At 39.1% G+C, this 17,116-nt stretch overlaps 1 long non-coding RNA gene across 2 annotated transcripts; it reads left to right on the forward strand.

The window, feature by feature from the left end:
- Window positions 577–1,182, forward strand: LOC110270761. Of its 2 annotated transcripts, none has more exons than XR_002360396.1 (3): window positions 577–614; window positions 698–817; window positions 1,165–1,182. It is a non-coding gene; the product is annotated as an uncharacterized LOC110270761 (long non-coding RNA). The 2 variants fall into 2 exon arrangements; XR_002360397.1 differs by lacking the exon at window positions 1,165–1,182 and adding an exon at window positions 964–1,028.

Here is a 17,116-nt window from a genome sequence, read left to right on the forward strand (position 1 = left end):
GGTATGTCTTGTTGGGGTGTATATTTCAGATTTTAGTGTGTTTTCTTTGCTAATAATTGTTTCTTGTTTCGCAGGGAGAAGGAAGCTGACATGCGATCGCAAGAAGGTCGCTATGTCTCCTCTGAAACGTAAGAAGCATTATTTAATAAAATCTTGTTATCATGATTTACCTGTATCATATTTTGTCTGAATACCATGAAATCTGTTTAGAATACCGGACGTGAACTTGGAAAGTGATGATCCTTCCTCTCAAGGACACACAGAACAAAGTAGTGTAAACAGGCCGGCAGAGAGCATGTAATTTCTTTTTCAACTAACCGTTACTTTTGTTCTTTTATTACCTTCTACTTCTAATTCTGTATATATTTTTTTTTATAAAAAAAGCCCTTTATTATTTTATTCGATAAAAAAAAGACAGGAAAAAAAAGCAAAAACTGCAAGTATTTAAGTTCTCAAAAAACAAAGCCTGTCTTCCTTTTGAATTGTTCGGGTGTATTTTTTGACTTTCTTTGGGTGTATTTTAGGTTGAGTCTGATTCAAGAGTCAGCCAGTGAGCCGACTGATTCAAATATAATGGTTGTGAGGGAAGAGACACCGTCGGAAGCGCTTGCAATGTGAGTTTTTCAAGAATATTTCAACCTTATAACCTTATTATTTTCAAAGGCGTTGTTAACCTTTCATTTTTCTTCTTGTTTAGAGTTCCAATTCAAGTTTTTGTGCCAGTGTCCCAAACAACCACTGTGCCGGAATTTGAAGAAACACCTGAGACATATTTTGAACCAACTCCTCTGCTACAAATTGAAGGAACTACAAAAACGTAAGAAATAGTATTGGGTGTATATTTGTTTAGAGTTTGGGTGTATATTGGGTTACAGTTCGGGTGTATATTTGCTTACAGTTTGGGTGTATATTGTTCCTAAATAGTTTTTTTTACGCCATGATTAATTTTGTGTAACTGTGCAGCAATCCTGAACCCCCCAACAACTTGAAGAAAGCACAGCCACACTTCCCCCAGCTCCATCTAAAATGTAAGTTCATCAGAGTAAAATCAATGTATGGGTGTATATTGGGTTACAGTTTGGGTGTATATTGGGTTACATTTTGGGTGTATATTGTTCCTGAATAGTTTTTTTTATGTCATGATTAATTTTCTATGCCGTGCAGCACTCCTGAACCCCCCCCCCCAAAACTTGAAGGATGCACACCCACGCTTCCCCCAGCTCCATCTAAAAGGTAAGTTCATCAGACTAAAATCAATCTTTGCTTATCATCCGTATATTCTTACTCTTATAATACGTTATACATGATCACGCAGTTATCCAGCCGAAGAAGATGCTGCTGCGCTGATGATGATGGCATGGACAACATCGTATGTTCCTAAAACAGATCCAATGCCATCATTCAGCCTGGGCTTCATTGATTCAAGCCAAGAAGAAGCAGCAACGCAGGAGGGAGCGTCAACACAGGAGGCAGACAGGGCAAAAACTCCAGAAACTGCAAATTTGCTAGAACAATTAGAGGATTTGGTACAAAAAATAGCAAGCAGTGCGGCGAAAGAAGAAAGTAAAAGTCCACAAATTCAAAAGGAGACTGGCGGAAAAAGTTCTGGGAAGTTTGAAACTCCTGCGGGAATAAATCAGAATACGGGTGATATGAAAGAGAAGTGCTACATCTGGGGAACGCGAGTGAAGACATACGCAGATGGCAGTACTAACGAGTTTGACAACGTGTGCACTCTGATTGCCCAAGATAAATACATTTTGAATAGAATGCACCTTGCATCGCTCCAGGCAGGAAGTTATATAGAATCTGAGGTAATATTAGAATAACATTAATGTTTTAACACCAAAGTTAACTGCAATGTTTATTAATGTAAATTGATTTCGGCATATATTTCTATATTGTATCTGCCATGTGCCTCATCCTCAACCAGAAAAATGATAAAAGGTTTCAAGAACAAATATACTATCTCCCCCCTGATATTGTGGTAAGTGTTACTTCTACGAATTTTGGCTGTATTTTCTGTATTCCTTAGGGTGTATATTCTCTGATCAACGGGTCTGTTTTTGTATTCATTTGGGTGTATTTTTTACGTTCAATTGGGTGTAAGTTGTGTAGTCATTTGGGTTTATTTAAAGTATTCACTTGGGTGTATTTTCAATATTTCATTTGTTGTTTCACAATTGTTGCAGAGCATGGCCGTTTCGAAGCACCCAAACGGGGAATTCATATCACCTAAAACCAATAAAGAATTCAAGGTGGAAGACTACCCAATGTTTATTCCCTTCATAGATGGAAAAAAATTAGCTTCGCATCAATATGTGAGTTTTCATTTGTAAAATTTGTTAGTACCGTTCTTTACTTATATGCCAAATAAAATAACACACTGTTGAAATGTGGCAATCCTTCAGATTTTTGCACCTGTTTGCTACTCAGGCCATTGGTGGTTATGGGTGATTGATACAACAAATGGGAGATTTTATATACTTGACCCGCTACACAAGAAAGCTCCAAGCGATGGGAGAAAGCAGCTTAATAAATTCACTGTAAGTTGGCTCTGTGTTCTTTATTTTAATAGATAGGTGTATTTCAATTCAATATAAGGTGTATGTATGTTTTGCTTTGGGTGTAAGTATGTTCTCTTTTGGGTATATTTCATTCGGGTGTATTACTGATTTGTTTTGTTTTTTAAGGGATATGTAATTTCAAGAATTAGAGCATATGCCGGCGGGGCACCTCTGAAGAAAAAGGAGAATGAGTTGGAAATTAAAGCAACATACGTTAAAATCTCAGGCCAAAAATCAAGGTATAAATTTGTGACTCTGAACATTAAACTTTCCTAAATGAGATTTGTAATTTATTTTCTTCATTTTCAGCTATGACTGTGCTATTTACGTTATGAAGTGGCTTGAGTTAATTGAGCCCGAAAACATTAAAAGGGTGAAGTATGAATGGGATAATTGGCCACAGGTAACTGTCTTTAAAACTATATAACTCTGTATTATTTTACTGGAATTAATATTGTTGTTTAAACAGAATATACTTTTTAATTGTAGGACGAGGTGGACCACTATAGAGTAGAATATGCTTCGCGGATACTATTCAGTGAAATGAATAAAGAGAGAGATCAAGCAATTAGAGCGAGTAATGCAATAAGACTGTCCAAGCCATCCTCAGTATTATTGAGTCCATTTTGTCAGATAAATTCTACTGATATAGAAACTGAGTAATCTAACTGCTAGCTAGTTTGTAAATTGAACAAATGCTGTAAAAATTTGCCATTTATAAACAACTTCTGTTCAATGAAATTTTTTTCCATAGTTAATCTGTCTGTGCTGTTAAACTGTCTGTGCTGTATTCAAAAGATCTGTATTACAGGTGGTAAAATATGAAGGAAAACATCAAGGCAGATCTAAACACAAATTATAAACTTTTACACCGAACGGAAGTTTAATATACACCCAAGATTGCTTAAATATACACCCAAACTGTCTGTGTTGTTAAACTGTCTGTGCTGTATTCAAAATGTATGAATTACAGGTACTATAATATGAAGAAAAACATCAAATCAAATATACACCCATAACCTGCGATTTTTTACACCCAAACAAAGTTGAATATACACCCTGAAATCTATCTCCCCTGATGCTTTGAGCCTAAATCCCTGAACCCTAAACACTTAAAACATAAACCCTTACCCCTAACCTGTAAACCCTAAAACCCTGAACCCTAATATTATATATATGTATCTATATGTAGAATGTGAATCACAAGAAAATTCACAAAAATACACCCAAAAGAACAGTATTTTTACACCCATATTCTGTAACTATACACCCAAAGAGTTATCCCCTGCTCCTGGTACCCTGAACTGATAATTCATAACATGTCCTTGATATTAGCTGGAATTTGAATGCACTACTGATGCAGCATCAAACAAGTTTATCTGAATATAAGAAACTCACATATTAGCTAAACTATTAACGAGAAAAATAAACTCAATCACCACAAATTTAAAGAACATTACTTTTACCTCGCTTAAAACTTTCGTTTTCTTCTTCTTTGTGGCATTTGCAATCTGTTTGTCCAACTTTGAACCTAGCCTATTTTTTGGACGTCCTCTTGTTCGAATCCTTGGCGGGCTTTGAAGCTCGTTAACGGATTCCAAGTTGGCGTCTTCGTGGGATAAAGAAGATGTCCCCTTCCTTTTGGCTTTTAATGATTCCATCTCAGCCATGATGTTATCGTACGCACGGTGCAAAATTGCAGTCAGCTCCTCCGATTTGGATGCAAATTCACAAATATTTTGCGAACGAAAAACCAATTGGTCAAACCTCTTGCTTCTTGGCTCCAACAGTGGCTCGTCGTGGCTGCTCTTGATGTGTGTGTGTCGCCTCTTTACCTTCTTGCTCCATCGTTCCAGTATATATCTCGGTGACACTTGGCTTACTTGTTCAAAGCTTAACACGCTTAGTGCGTGACGACACAGTATCCCTCTCGACTCGAATAATAAGCATTGGCATTTTACCTCGGCTGCAACTGAGTCGTAAGTAACCACAAACTTGTTGAATATTAAGCTGGAAACTTGTTCTCCAACTTCGTATACTGAATAGCCTAGAGCGGAATTCGTTAATCTGGTGATGTAATTCGCCTTTCCTCTGAATTGCGCTTTGACTTCCCTAAACTTTTGATGAGTGTACATATCTTGAAACTGAGCTTCAATGGAGGATTTGGTTGCACATGGTATGACCGTATGAAAATCTGCAGCATCTGATTCTCTCTTTGCTTGCTCTCGGCTTTCGAGGCAATTATCGTATTGTTTGACGAACTGAATAAGCGAGCTGTTCCGGGTGATAAACTTGTTAAAAAATGAATGCATGCTCTCGCTCCTTTGTGTGCTTCTCATCCCTACCCAGAAGTGGTGATCCAGATAGATAAGAACCCATATATGACGGTCTTCATACAGATCTGCAGAATACACCCAAATACAGACTATAAATACACCCGAAAAAATATGCAATTTACACCTCTGCTGCAGATTTTTAATCATGATGTGCCAAATACACCAACGGTGAATTGTTGTTGGCATACAGGCCTCTAAAGCCCTTTTCATTGATGCCCATTGATCGGTGAGAAACCCTTTCGGAGCGTTTCCTCCCATGCAACTGACCATGGGACATCAGCTAAGGCCGCCATACTCGTGACCAATGTAGGAAATGGAAGCAGGCCACGAATATGCGCCCGCCACATGCACTGCCGGATAAGTCTAGGGAAGGAGACATCCTTCCCCTCCATAACACACCCTATCAGCAAAAGCATCTCCATGGGGACCTCAGAAAAAGTGGGTGGTAGGCAGGACGTAGTGGGCGAAGATCATCTGCTAAGTCTTGGCCTCCCTGGTCAAATGAGTGAATAACATCCCCTTCGGCTTGGTGTTGCCCGCATCAATAACCCATGAAGCCTCCGGTATCCCAATCACGCGCCGAAGCGCCTCATAATCAAATGTCATGGTATGGATGGCTATCTCAGCCTGATGGTGGGTAACAAAAAAAAGAAAAAGGGAAAATAGAAACAGAGATAGCAGAAATGGAGCAGGAACCTGGGAGCCGGGAAAACTGAAAATGGAAATGGGGGGGATAAGGCAGCAGAAACAGAGTGGCACCGCCGTGAACGGTGGCGCGGTGGGGGTTCGGGAAACGGAAGGGCGGAGGGTCGGCGGTGGTGAGTCGGGCAGAGGGGGATGAGAAAAGGGAAGAGAGAGAGAGAGGAAGGCAGTGATGGCGGCGCGGTGGCGCGGTGGGGGTTCGGGAAACTGAAGGGCGGAGGGAGAGAAGAGTGAGAGAGAGAATGGGTGGCGGTGAGAGGGGGATGAGAAGGCGATGATGAGGGAGGGCAAGTCGCCGGCGGTGAGGGAGGCGCGGCGGCGGCAGGTGTTGCTGCTGCGATGATAGATGGGGCGAGGAGAAGAAGAAGATGGGGGTGGAGGCTGGGGTGCGCGACTGCGCAGTGTGCCTCGCGAGCTAGGGTTATCCCGAATTTTGAATTGGCGCGCGCGCGCACATCGCGCGTCCGCGTCCATTGAAAAAAATGGGGTCTTACGCGGGCGCGTACAACGCGCTTAGGCGAGGGTGAGCGAAATAGGGAAGGGCGCGTGCGCGTACCGTGCGCGCACGCGTGCATGGAGTTGGGCTAGGGGCTTAGAGTTGGCCCAACCCAGGCCGAACTCTCTGGAGAATGGCCTGAAGGTCGCGCTACTCGACCTGCGCGCACGCGGCAAATACGCGTCCGCGTGCATTGAGGGGAATGGAGATCTACGCGTGAGCGTACAGTGCGCGCACGCGTACATGAGATTGGGCCTTAGGCTTAGAATGGGCTTGAGGTACGCCCAACTCTCTGGTCCATGGCCTAGTTTGGTGGCACCGCGCAAGGACGCGCGCGCGACAAGTGCGCGTCCGCGTGCATTGACGAATTCGTGAAATGGCGCGCTGGCGCGATGCGCGCGCTCGCGCAGATGGGGTTGGGCCTGGGGCCTAGAGCCAGCCCAGAAATGGCTTAACTCTCTGGAATTTGGCCCAAGCAGTTGCAGTGTCCAATGGGAGAGGCTTCCATTGTAGAGAGAAATTCATCCATGATTGAATCCATCTCTTGATAAGCCTCTTCCAAGTCTCCAACGATGATATGCCTTGGAGGTTGCGCACCCTCTTCAACATCAATATCAAGCTTCTTGGAAGAGTGCTCCATGATGCTACATTCCCTTGGACTTTCAGCATCTCCTAAATCTTCGACCACCTCTTCCTTTTCTTCAATGATCATAGGCTCCTCCAATTGTTCCAACACAAAATTTGACTTCTCCTTCTCCACCGAATTTTCCAATTTCTCCTTCACGCTTTGCTCTTCTTTTGAATTTTCACATGCGGTCACGGAAGTACCTTGAGTATTCAAGCATTGGTGGGCTAAAGTGTGCACCACCTTGGTCAAATTGGTGACAAACTCAAGAGTATCCCGCTTCATGGCTTCTTGTCCTTGGAGTAACAAAGTGAGAGGATCGTCTATTGGGGCTTGAGGTGAAAAGGAAGGTTCATTATTTTGGAGAGAGTTTTTATGGTAAGAAGGTGGTTTCTCTTGGTAAAATTGTGGAAACGGTGTGCATTGAGGTGGTTCTTGGGAGTAATCTTGATATGGTTGTGGTGGTTCTAAAGGTTCTTGCTCACAATGGCCATAAGAATATGGTGTGGATGATTGGTTATATGATGGATATGGATCATAGGGTGGTGTTTGGTGATGAAAGGCTTGTGAGAATGGTTGAGGTTCATGTTGAGGGTGAGATTCATAGGCATATGATGGTGGTTGTTGAAAATCACAAGGTGAGTCACCATAGCCATTGGATTGACATGCATTAGGATGGAAATTATACCTATAAGTATCCGGAGGTTGTTGCCAATAGGAGTGATCAATTCCTTGAGGCTCTTCCCATCTTGGAGTGTTCCATCCTTGGTACATGTTAGCATTGAAGTTCACATTCCCCACAACACAATTAGAGCCAAACTCATAGCCAAAGTGGTGAGAATTCATTATGGAAAAACAAAATAAAACTAACAAAATCTAGTAAACAAGCAAAAGACAAACTATTTACACTTTTCACATATGTACAATAACCAATAACATAACACCATTGCTCATCCCCGGCAACGGCGCCATTTTTTGCTTCTTTGACTTTTTTATGCTTCTCTCCACTTGTATGCTTCCTTCCTTGCTTCCTTCCTTGCTTCCTTTGATCCATGCCTAGTTTCAATCCTGAGGTTACTGGCAAACACATCAAGGCATCGTATGGAATCAAACAGAAACTAGAATTTACCAAGACAAGGCTTAAAAAGCATGTTTTTTACACTTAAGCACAATCATGGAAGAGATAACAAAACCATGCTAATTCTTAGGCTAAATGTGACAAAAGGTTATCAAAATGTTCTAAATTCAAGGCAAAACAAACCGTCAAATTGGGGTTTGTCAGCAACGAAGCCAACATTCAAATAACCATTTGAATGATTCAATTTCTTCATTTTTCATCAAAGAGCATCCGAGAAGTGTTGACTGGCCGTGGTGATTCACCCCGACAAAAGAACCACAAACCAGATTATACCTGAAACAAATTACCATAGTGCAGAATGCAAAATCATTAGGTACACCCAACAAATGCTTCGTATACACCCAAAAAAACAGCCAATATACACCTCTGCAGCAGATTCATAAAAATACATTAATTTAGCATCATAAACAGGGACAGTTTGTTACCTATTTGTATTGTAGGTGGTGTCAAATGAAATAACGTCTCCGAAATACTCAAAGGCAGCTCTGCTTCTTGCATCGGCCCAAAAAGCCAGCTTAATCGATTGATCCTCCTTGAGTTCAAGCTGAAAAAAGAAATTCTGATTCTTCTCTTTCATTCTTAACAAATATTTCCCGAATTCCTTTGCATCTTCTTGTTCGGAAACATTCCGCACTTCTCTCGTAATGTAATTCCTCACATCTTTTTCGATAAAATTTAACTCGCGGTGACCCCCGCAGCCGCAACAAATGATTGGTAGGTTTTGTTTGGTCTGATACCAGCCTCCTCGTTATTCTCTATTGTACGACGAATGGACATGCTTAGTTCCCTGTGCTGTTTGAGCATCTCTGCTTTACTTGGACAGCAGGGGTGTGAATGATCCAGCACAACTTTTGAAATGATCCAAGCACCGACATCCTTCAATGTGTGTATATAAATTCTTGCAGGACAGTTTAAACCGGCTGTCGGATTGGTCTTCTCGGTCGGAGATATTTTAGATTTCCATTTTCCCTCTCTGCTATATGTAATCAATTGATTCTTAATCTCGTTTCCCTTCCTATTTGTGCTCCGAACTCTTGTAGAAAAACCTGCAGCCTTGGCGTAGTTCCTATAAAATTTTCCAACATCTTCAAGGGTGGTAAAGGTCATTCCAACCTTCGGAACAAACTGGTCATCAACAACAGAGAGAGGCTGCAGAATACACCATGTCAAAAACTAAAAATACACCCAATCATTGCTGATATAATACACCCGAACCGAAACAACTCAACTAAAATAACAAAAAAAAACCATAAACTGTAAATACATAGGCTGCAGAATACACCATGTCAAAAACTAAAAACACACCAAATTATGTCTGATATAATACACCCGAATGACAACAACTCAGCTAACATAACACAAAAAGCCATAAACTGTAAATACACCCACACTTCTCGAAAAAATACACCCAAAAAAGTTCTGATCTACACCCGAGCGTCTGCTATAAATTCCAGATAATTAATCAAAACTAATACATTACATTCAATCGACATATTCATGTTAACGTGTTAGATTCACAGTCAATGTTCACGAATTATTCAGCTACACAATGCTATTCAAATGACTGCAACAAAATTCAAAGTAATCGTATGTAAATCAAACCTCAGGAACTTCGTTAGATTCAAATTCATAATCCACTTTGCCCTGATTCAGCTGACAATCTGAGGTTGAATCATCCATAATCTTCAAAACGAGTTCAAACTTTGATTTCAGAAAACAACAAATCAAATAGAAAACGAAGCTGGAGTTGCAGAGAGAGGAACTAACGTAAATAACGAAGAACATACCAGTGAGAAAGGAGGGGAAAAGAACGATCGAGAAGAAGCAGGGAAGAGGTGCGAGAAGAAGAACGAGCAAATCTGAAAATAAGGAGAACGAAGAAGGAAACAAATCTTTTAAATTTTGGTAGTTATATATACGCGAGATCTTATATAGCGCGTGTATTGGACGTATGTGTAGCAGCGCGTCTTTTGGGTTTATTCCTTAATGAACTTGTAAAGCATACAAGTCATTAGGGCTTGTATGCAGAGTTTTTCTGAAAATTTTATTATCTGTGTCTTCCTAAATTTTGATCAAAGTCTCATACTGATAATATGTTGTAAAATAAATAAATAAGGAAGAAGATATAAATATAAAATAAAAAAGTGTAAATAAAGAACTTTAATATTAATATTCACTAATATTATTATCTCAATATAACTAAAATGATTAATATATAAATTCACTAATATGTTGCAGCATACATCTATATGGGGAGAAAGATGTGTTTTATATTAATCTTGTGTGTTATTTTGTCTTATACTACGCTGTTTTATTTATACCCTTACAAGGTTCATTATTTTCAAACCTCAATAAATTTAACCTCTTGATAACTTGAGTCTCCTAACATTCATTAAAAAATTGGGTCACCCATATTATAAAATACGTCATGGACATCCATATCACAACATGCATTTCATTGTTGGGTAAAAGAATTTGAGTACAAAAAAAGCCCAATTTACATTGTGAATGCTCCTTATCACCGTCTAGACTTCTTTTTTGTCATTTTTTTAAATAAATATTTTATTTATTAGCACCGTGTAAGCGAATTAATTATGAGTATATTTTATTAACGGTAACAATTTTAAACAAACAAAACAGGTGCACTCGTGATACGTGAAGGTTGATATACTTCACNAAACCAAATTATTAATATTTTTAATTATTATAAAAATTATATTTTTATACTTACAAATACTCATATCTCGTTTACGGTGTAAACGAATTAATTATGAGTATATCTCATTTACAATGTAAACAAGATATGTGGAGTACATTATCCCACATATCACGGATGCAAACATTTTATTTGTTTAAAATTTGTGTCTTATGATATACTCATAATTAATTCGTCAAAAATGTTATTTATACACTAAAATAAGCCATTATGTATTTGGTGGAAACTCAGTTGTCTTCATGTAAAGTTGATATATAAAAATCGTTAAATAATTTAACAAATTTGATTAAATCATCATCTAACAATTCTCAATTATCAATTGAGTCTTCATCTTTAATTTATATTTATACGTATAAAAGTTCAATACAAATTAGTCACTCATTTTATATGTCACGCGTCTCCCCTTCTCTTTCAGATCTCGCCGCCTTCCTTGGACAGTCGCTTCCTCGGTCCCTCTTTTCATCGACCGCCATCATCCTTGTGTCATCGCCATGCTGGAGGTCGAACGGTTCACCGCTGACGCTGGTCGTTCTTGTTTTTCGCCAGCTCCTCCTGGTCTTTTTGCTCCTTCGCCACTTGCCACCTCAAATTTCTCCCTGCTGGATCGCCTCCTTTTTCGCCTCTGTTCTACTTCCCTTTGACTACTAGTTTTGATCTCCTCACCTGGTTTTAGATATGGTTCAATGAGTTGCCTTGATCCTTCCTCTTTCGTCCTCGCTCCTTTTTTGTGGCAGGAGATTCTGGCTCGTGAAGCTCCTTGCTGGTCAGTGATCCATCACTGCTTCTATTTTTACTTGAGTATTATATCCAGTGTGAAAATTCATGACATGATTAATCAGCGTAAGACCAAGCTCCTTGCATGTTCAATAATTTCATCATTTCAAATATCAATTTCATACATATACACACACTAACTAGAATCATTAAGCACATAACTACTATCTCATATGTGCCATGGCATAAGGAAGACCGAGAACTTCAGCACCAACCACGGCTAAAAATAGTGTAATACAATCTATATATGATCATATGGCTAAAAGCATTAGCTCGATACAAAAAAAATGAAAGAATGATCCTCCAATACTAACACGGGATGACAATCCAAATTCTGGAAAAATAACAATAGACATAAAAATAAAATATGAACATTGTAATTAAAGAAATTAAGGTATCAAAATTTAGAAAAATATTGCTTTTAAAAGGGTAAAAGAAATTATTTAAAAAAATTCCATTTTGTATTTATAAGTTATAATAAAACACATTCGAAATCATACTTTAAAATTCGATTATAATCAAACATGCTCAAAATTGTAATTAAACTCAAATATAAATCAAAATTCAAAAATTATATTATAATCAAACACATTTCAAATCATACTTTAAAATTCGCTTATAATCAAACATGCTTAGGATAATAATTAAACTCAAGAATCCAAATCAATGTTCACAAATCAAATTATAATCAAATTTATTTCAAATCATAATTCAAAATCTAACTATAACCAAATACTAAAACCTAAATCAAAGTAATCTAATGTATGTTTGATATGAAACAAGATTTGGCCAAGTTTATTAATGAGTCAAAAATTAAAATCACAAGAAAGAAAGGCATATCTTAGTTCAAACATTTTTACAAGCGTATGGTGTTCAAGTGCAATAACGCTCATAATAACCACTTTTATAACAAACGTATCAACTATGCTAATAATCAAACTCAATACAAATCAAAGTTCATCACTAGATTATAATCAAACATTGCTAAAGATAATAACCAATCACACTTGGGATATGGAAATTACAATAGATACAAGTGGTTTTCACAAATCAATAGCTACATGTATATGACAAAATTTTCTACGGCTCTCCCTTGGTAACGAAATGCATATGGAAGCTCATAATGACTCCGTAACCATTACATTATGAAGAAGGAATCAGAAATAATATAAACAACTAGAAGCTTTAAGATTATTAAAATCGGTTTTGTTAGGTAGACAATGATATTTGTGAACAATGTGAATAATAGGTTCTAGAATTGGTCCAATAAAAAAAAAGTACTCCATCCCAAATTACCTCCTAAACCCTAGTATTAGAATAACCATCTGCACACCTAGTGAATTGAATATCCAACCATTGATTAACTATGCATGAGTAAACCGAATCAAAAGGAATAACCATCCAATTAAGAATCAACATAACCATCTGTATATCTATTGAATTAAACATCCGGCATATGTTACTAGTAACTACTTAATCAAATAGCCTCATAAGTATTAGACTAACTATCTGCATACCTAATGAACTGAACATCTACCTTATTATCCATTGGTCACTACGTGTGAATGAGAAAAATTATCGTTGGTGAATGACGATGGGGCATCACAAAGCGGTTCATTCAAGTTGGACTCTATTTACGTGCATGTGACGGTTATGCACATGTGAAAATGTAGCAACGTATGGCGTTGGACGTCGATAACACTACCGCGCACGGTGAGGCTGCGATAGAGCCTGCACGACCAGCGGCAGATGGGCAGCGGGAAAGAGGATGCATGGGACTGCTGCAGTGCGATCTCACATAGCAACGGAGCGCAAATGGAATGAGGAGAGGCTGGGCGAGTGGGCGGCGTCGGACCGGACAGTGCAAAAGTGCAGCGACGCCTGGGTGACTCTACGAACCGGAGATCGCAAATGGAGAATAGGAGGTTAGCGTGGTATTGGGAGTAATTGTGTTTGTGCCAATTGTGATTTGGTTTAATTGCAAATCCTTATTTTTTAAAATTCAAAATCTGAAATTAAAAATAATTAATTAATAATATGATTTATAATTTTAATTTTAATTTCTTTTTTTACTCAATTTTTAACAATATTTAGTATTCTCATTGTCTCTCTATATTTTTCTTATTAAAATCTATTACTTTTGATTCATCAAATCGCGTGAAGCCAAATATTTATCCAACTTGATCCTGCTTCTTTTGTCTCCTCCTAGATAGGCTTGCATTTCACCATCCTCCAAGAGGCCATGTAGATTCCAAACAAGTTCATTTAAAATATTTATTTAGAAAGTAATGCTAGGGAGTCAAAAGAAAACAATCAGAACTTATTTTATTTAGTATTTATTAATTGTTATAGTAATTAATAAATACTACAAATTTTTGCCCTGTTGCTAGGGTTATTTTCTTGCTCTGCTAGAGTTTGCAAAGAAATCCTAATTTTGCAAGTTTTGCTCGTAAAGTATCTAAAGGTAACCATGGTAGCTTTGCCTGCTAATCAGTATCACGACAAGTTTGTGCATAATAATGAGGAGGATAAGATTTTTCACTTTGAGGATGAAGATATTAAGGAAGGAATGAAAAAATGCACAAAGAGTCTGGTGGACAGACTCATGGCAGATAGACAATTCAGTGTTGGAACCCTTGAAGCAGCGTTATATGCTATATGGAGACAACTAGAGGGCTTTAAGGTGATGGACCATGGAGGAAATCTATTCCAATTTTTTTTTTTTGAAAAGGAAATTGACTTGGTTCGAATAGAGAAAGGGGCACTGTGGCTGTTTAAAAATTACATTTTAAATCTACGGAAGTGTTCAGTAGATATTGAGATTAATGAAAAGGAATTTACTTTGGTTCCCATATGGGTGCAAATGTGAGGGCTACCTGAGCAATAAAAGACAACATGTTTAGGGAGAAAAGTGGGAAAGGAGATGGAAAAGGTCTTAGATGCTGATGTGTTCACTATGAGGGGAAAAGAAGAAACAAATCTCAAAATTCAAATGCTACTGGACATAACTAAGCCTTTGAGAAGGATTTTAAAAATTGCATGCAGAAATAACGAAGTCATAGAGATTCAGATCAAGTCTGAGACAATCGGAAACTTTTGTCATTACTGTGGCTGTAGAAGGCATGAAATCAGAGCTTGTAGCCAATATATGGAGGACTCGGTGAAGGTAAGTCAATAGGAGAAACAGTGGGGACCTTGGCTACGGGCTGAACAACTTGGGAGGAGAACTGGGAACCAAAAGGAACATCCGCACCCGAGTTAGAGGAACAAGGCTAGAGAAGGGAGAGAGAGAGATCGAACAAACCAATACCAGTGTGTTTAATCAAAGGTTTCGCCAACCTATTTGTCCAGGATAATAATTCACAGGTGCAAGAGAAAGAAGATGAAGTATAAAGCAAAAAAAGGGTAATAGTAAAGTGGGAGAAAATGGAGGTGCATTGGAGGATCAACATATTCTAGAAGACAAGGAGAATGTGGATGAAAATGGAGCTGAACAAATACAAAAAAACTGTTCGGATTATGTATTTTCTATTGGAGTAGGTGAGTAATTTGGAGGTAATAAGGGGGGTAGAAAGAAGAATATGAAATATCTGGCAAGGAGTAAATGTTCTTTCAAATCAATTTCGGGGGTTAAGCGACAATCTGAAGACGCTGGGGAAGGATCACAAAATAAAAAACCATGTTCGAAAGAACAACATTTGGTTGAAAAGGGGGAGGGTGCTGCCCATAATTTGGCACCCTAAATAATTTGGCACCTGGTGCACGAAATTGTGATGTCCAGGCTCGAACAATCCCTGGCAACGTGAGCAACTTGGTACGCGTAATCGTGATTACACTTTAATGATGTAAAATTCATGGCTCTTTCTTTCCCTGGCAATGGCACCAAGGACATGGTGCCAATACCATGGTTCACAACTTCGATACAACTAACCAGCAAGTGCACTGGGTCGTCCAAGTAATACCTTACGTGAGTAAGGGTCGAATCCCACGGAGATTGTTGGTATGAAGCAAGCTATGGTCACCTTGCAAATCTCAGTTAGGCAGATATAAATTGATAATGGTGTTTTCCCAGGCATGGCCGAGATGGCCAGCCCCCTAAACGAGATCACAGGATCAAAATACAATCCAGGATGCCTAATACAATAGTAAAAGGTCCTATTTATAATAAACTAGCTACTAGGGTTTACATAAGTAAGTAATTGATGCATAAATCCACTTCCGGGACCCACTTGGTGTGTGCTTGGGCTGGGCTTTAAGTGTTGCACGTGCAGAGGCCATTTGTGAAGTTGAACGCCAGCTTCTGTGCCAGTTTGGGCGTTCAACTCTGGTTTTGGATCCTTTTCTGGCGCTGGACGCCAGATTTGGGCAGAGAGCTGGCGTTGAACGCCAGTTTACGTCGTCTATTCTTGGCCAAAGTATGGACTATTATATATTGCTGGAAATCTCTGGATGTCTACTTTCTAACTCAATTGGAAGCGCGCCATTTCGAGTTCTGTAGCTCCAGAAAATCCACGGCCGTGGCCCTAAGCACTTTGTTTTCCAGTATTACCACCGGATACATAAATGCCACAGACACATAATTGGATGAACCCTTTCAGATTGTGACTCAGCTTTGCTAAAGTCCCCAATTAGAGGTGTCCAGGGTTCTTAAGCACACTCTTCTCTTTTTTTTCTTTTTTTTTTTTGCTTTGGACCTTGACTTTAACCGCTCAGTCTCAAGTTTTCACTTGACACCTACACGCCACAAGCACATGGTTAGGGACAGCTTGGTTTAGCCGCTTAGACCAGGATTTTATTCCTTTAGGCCCTCCTATCCACTGATGCTCAAAGCCTTGGGATCCTTTTTATTTGCCCTTGCCTTTTGGTTTTAAGGGTTATTGGCTTTTTCTGCTTGCTTTTTCTTTTTCTTTCTATATTTTTTTTTCGCCTATTTTTTATATATATATTTTTTTGCAAGCTCTGTTCTTTGCTATTGGATCCGGGTTCTTACTTTGATCATGGTTCTTGGTGATCCATGCATTGGCATAGAACTCTTGAACTATTAGGATGCCGACTTGTTGGATGGGATTTGTTAGAACTTCCCAACCTCTTCTTTGAATTTCATGTCGCATCTCCGGATACTCATTTCTTTTGAGTTTAAAAGGGACCTCAGGGATCACCTTCTTCTTGGCCACAACATCATAGAAGTGGTCTTGATGGGCTTTGGAGATGAATCTTTCCATCTCCCATGACTCGGATGTGGAAGCTTTTGTCTTCCCTTTTCCTCTTCTAGAGGATTCTCTGGTCTTGGGTGCCATCAATGGTAATGGAAAAACAAAAAAGCTATGCTTTTACCACACCAAACTTAGAATATTGCTCGCCCTCGAGCAATAAACAAAAGAATAGAAGAAGAAGAAGAAGAAAGATGGAGAGGGAGAGGGAGATGTGGGTTCGGCCAAGAGGAGTGTAGAGGGATGTGTTGTGTGAATTTGAAGAAGAATGGAGGTCTTTATATAGGGAAGGGAGGGGGGAAGGGTTTCGGCCATATGGGTGGGTTTGGGTGGGAAATTGGTTTTGAATTTTGAAGGTAGGTGGAGTTTATGAGGTAGGTTTATGGGGAAGAGTGGATAGATGTGAGTGGTGAAGAGGTGATGGAGAAGAGAGTTTGAGGTGATTGGTGAAGGGTTTTTGGGGAAGAGTGTTTATGGGGTTGTGAGAAAGAGAGTGGTGAGAAGAAGTGAGTGGAGGTAGGTGGGGATCCTGTGGGGTCCACAGATCCTGAG

The sequence above is a fragment of the Arachis ipaensis genome, chromosome B04 (genome assembly GCF_000816755.2).
Source record: "Arachis ipaensis cultivar K30076 chromosome B04, Araip1.1, whole genome shotgun sequence".
NCBI lineage: Eukaryota > Viridiplantae > Streptophyta > Magnoliopsida > Fabales > Fabaceae > Arachis > Arachis ipaensis.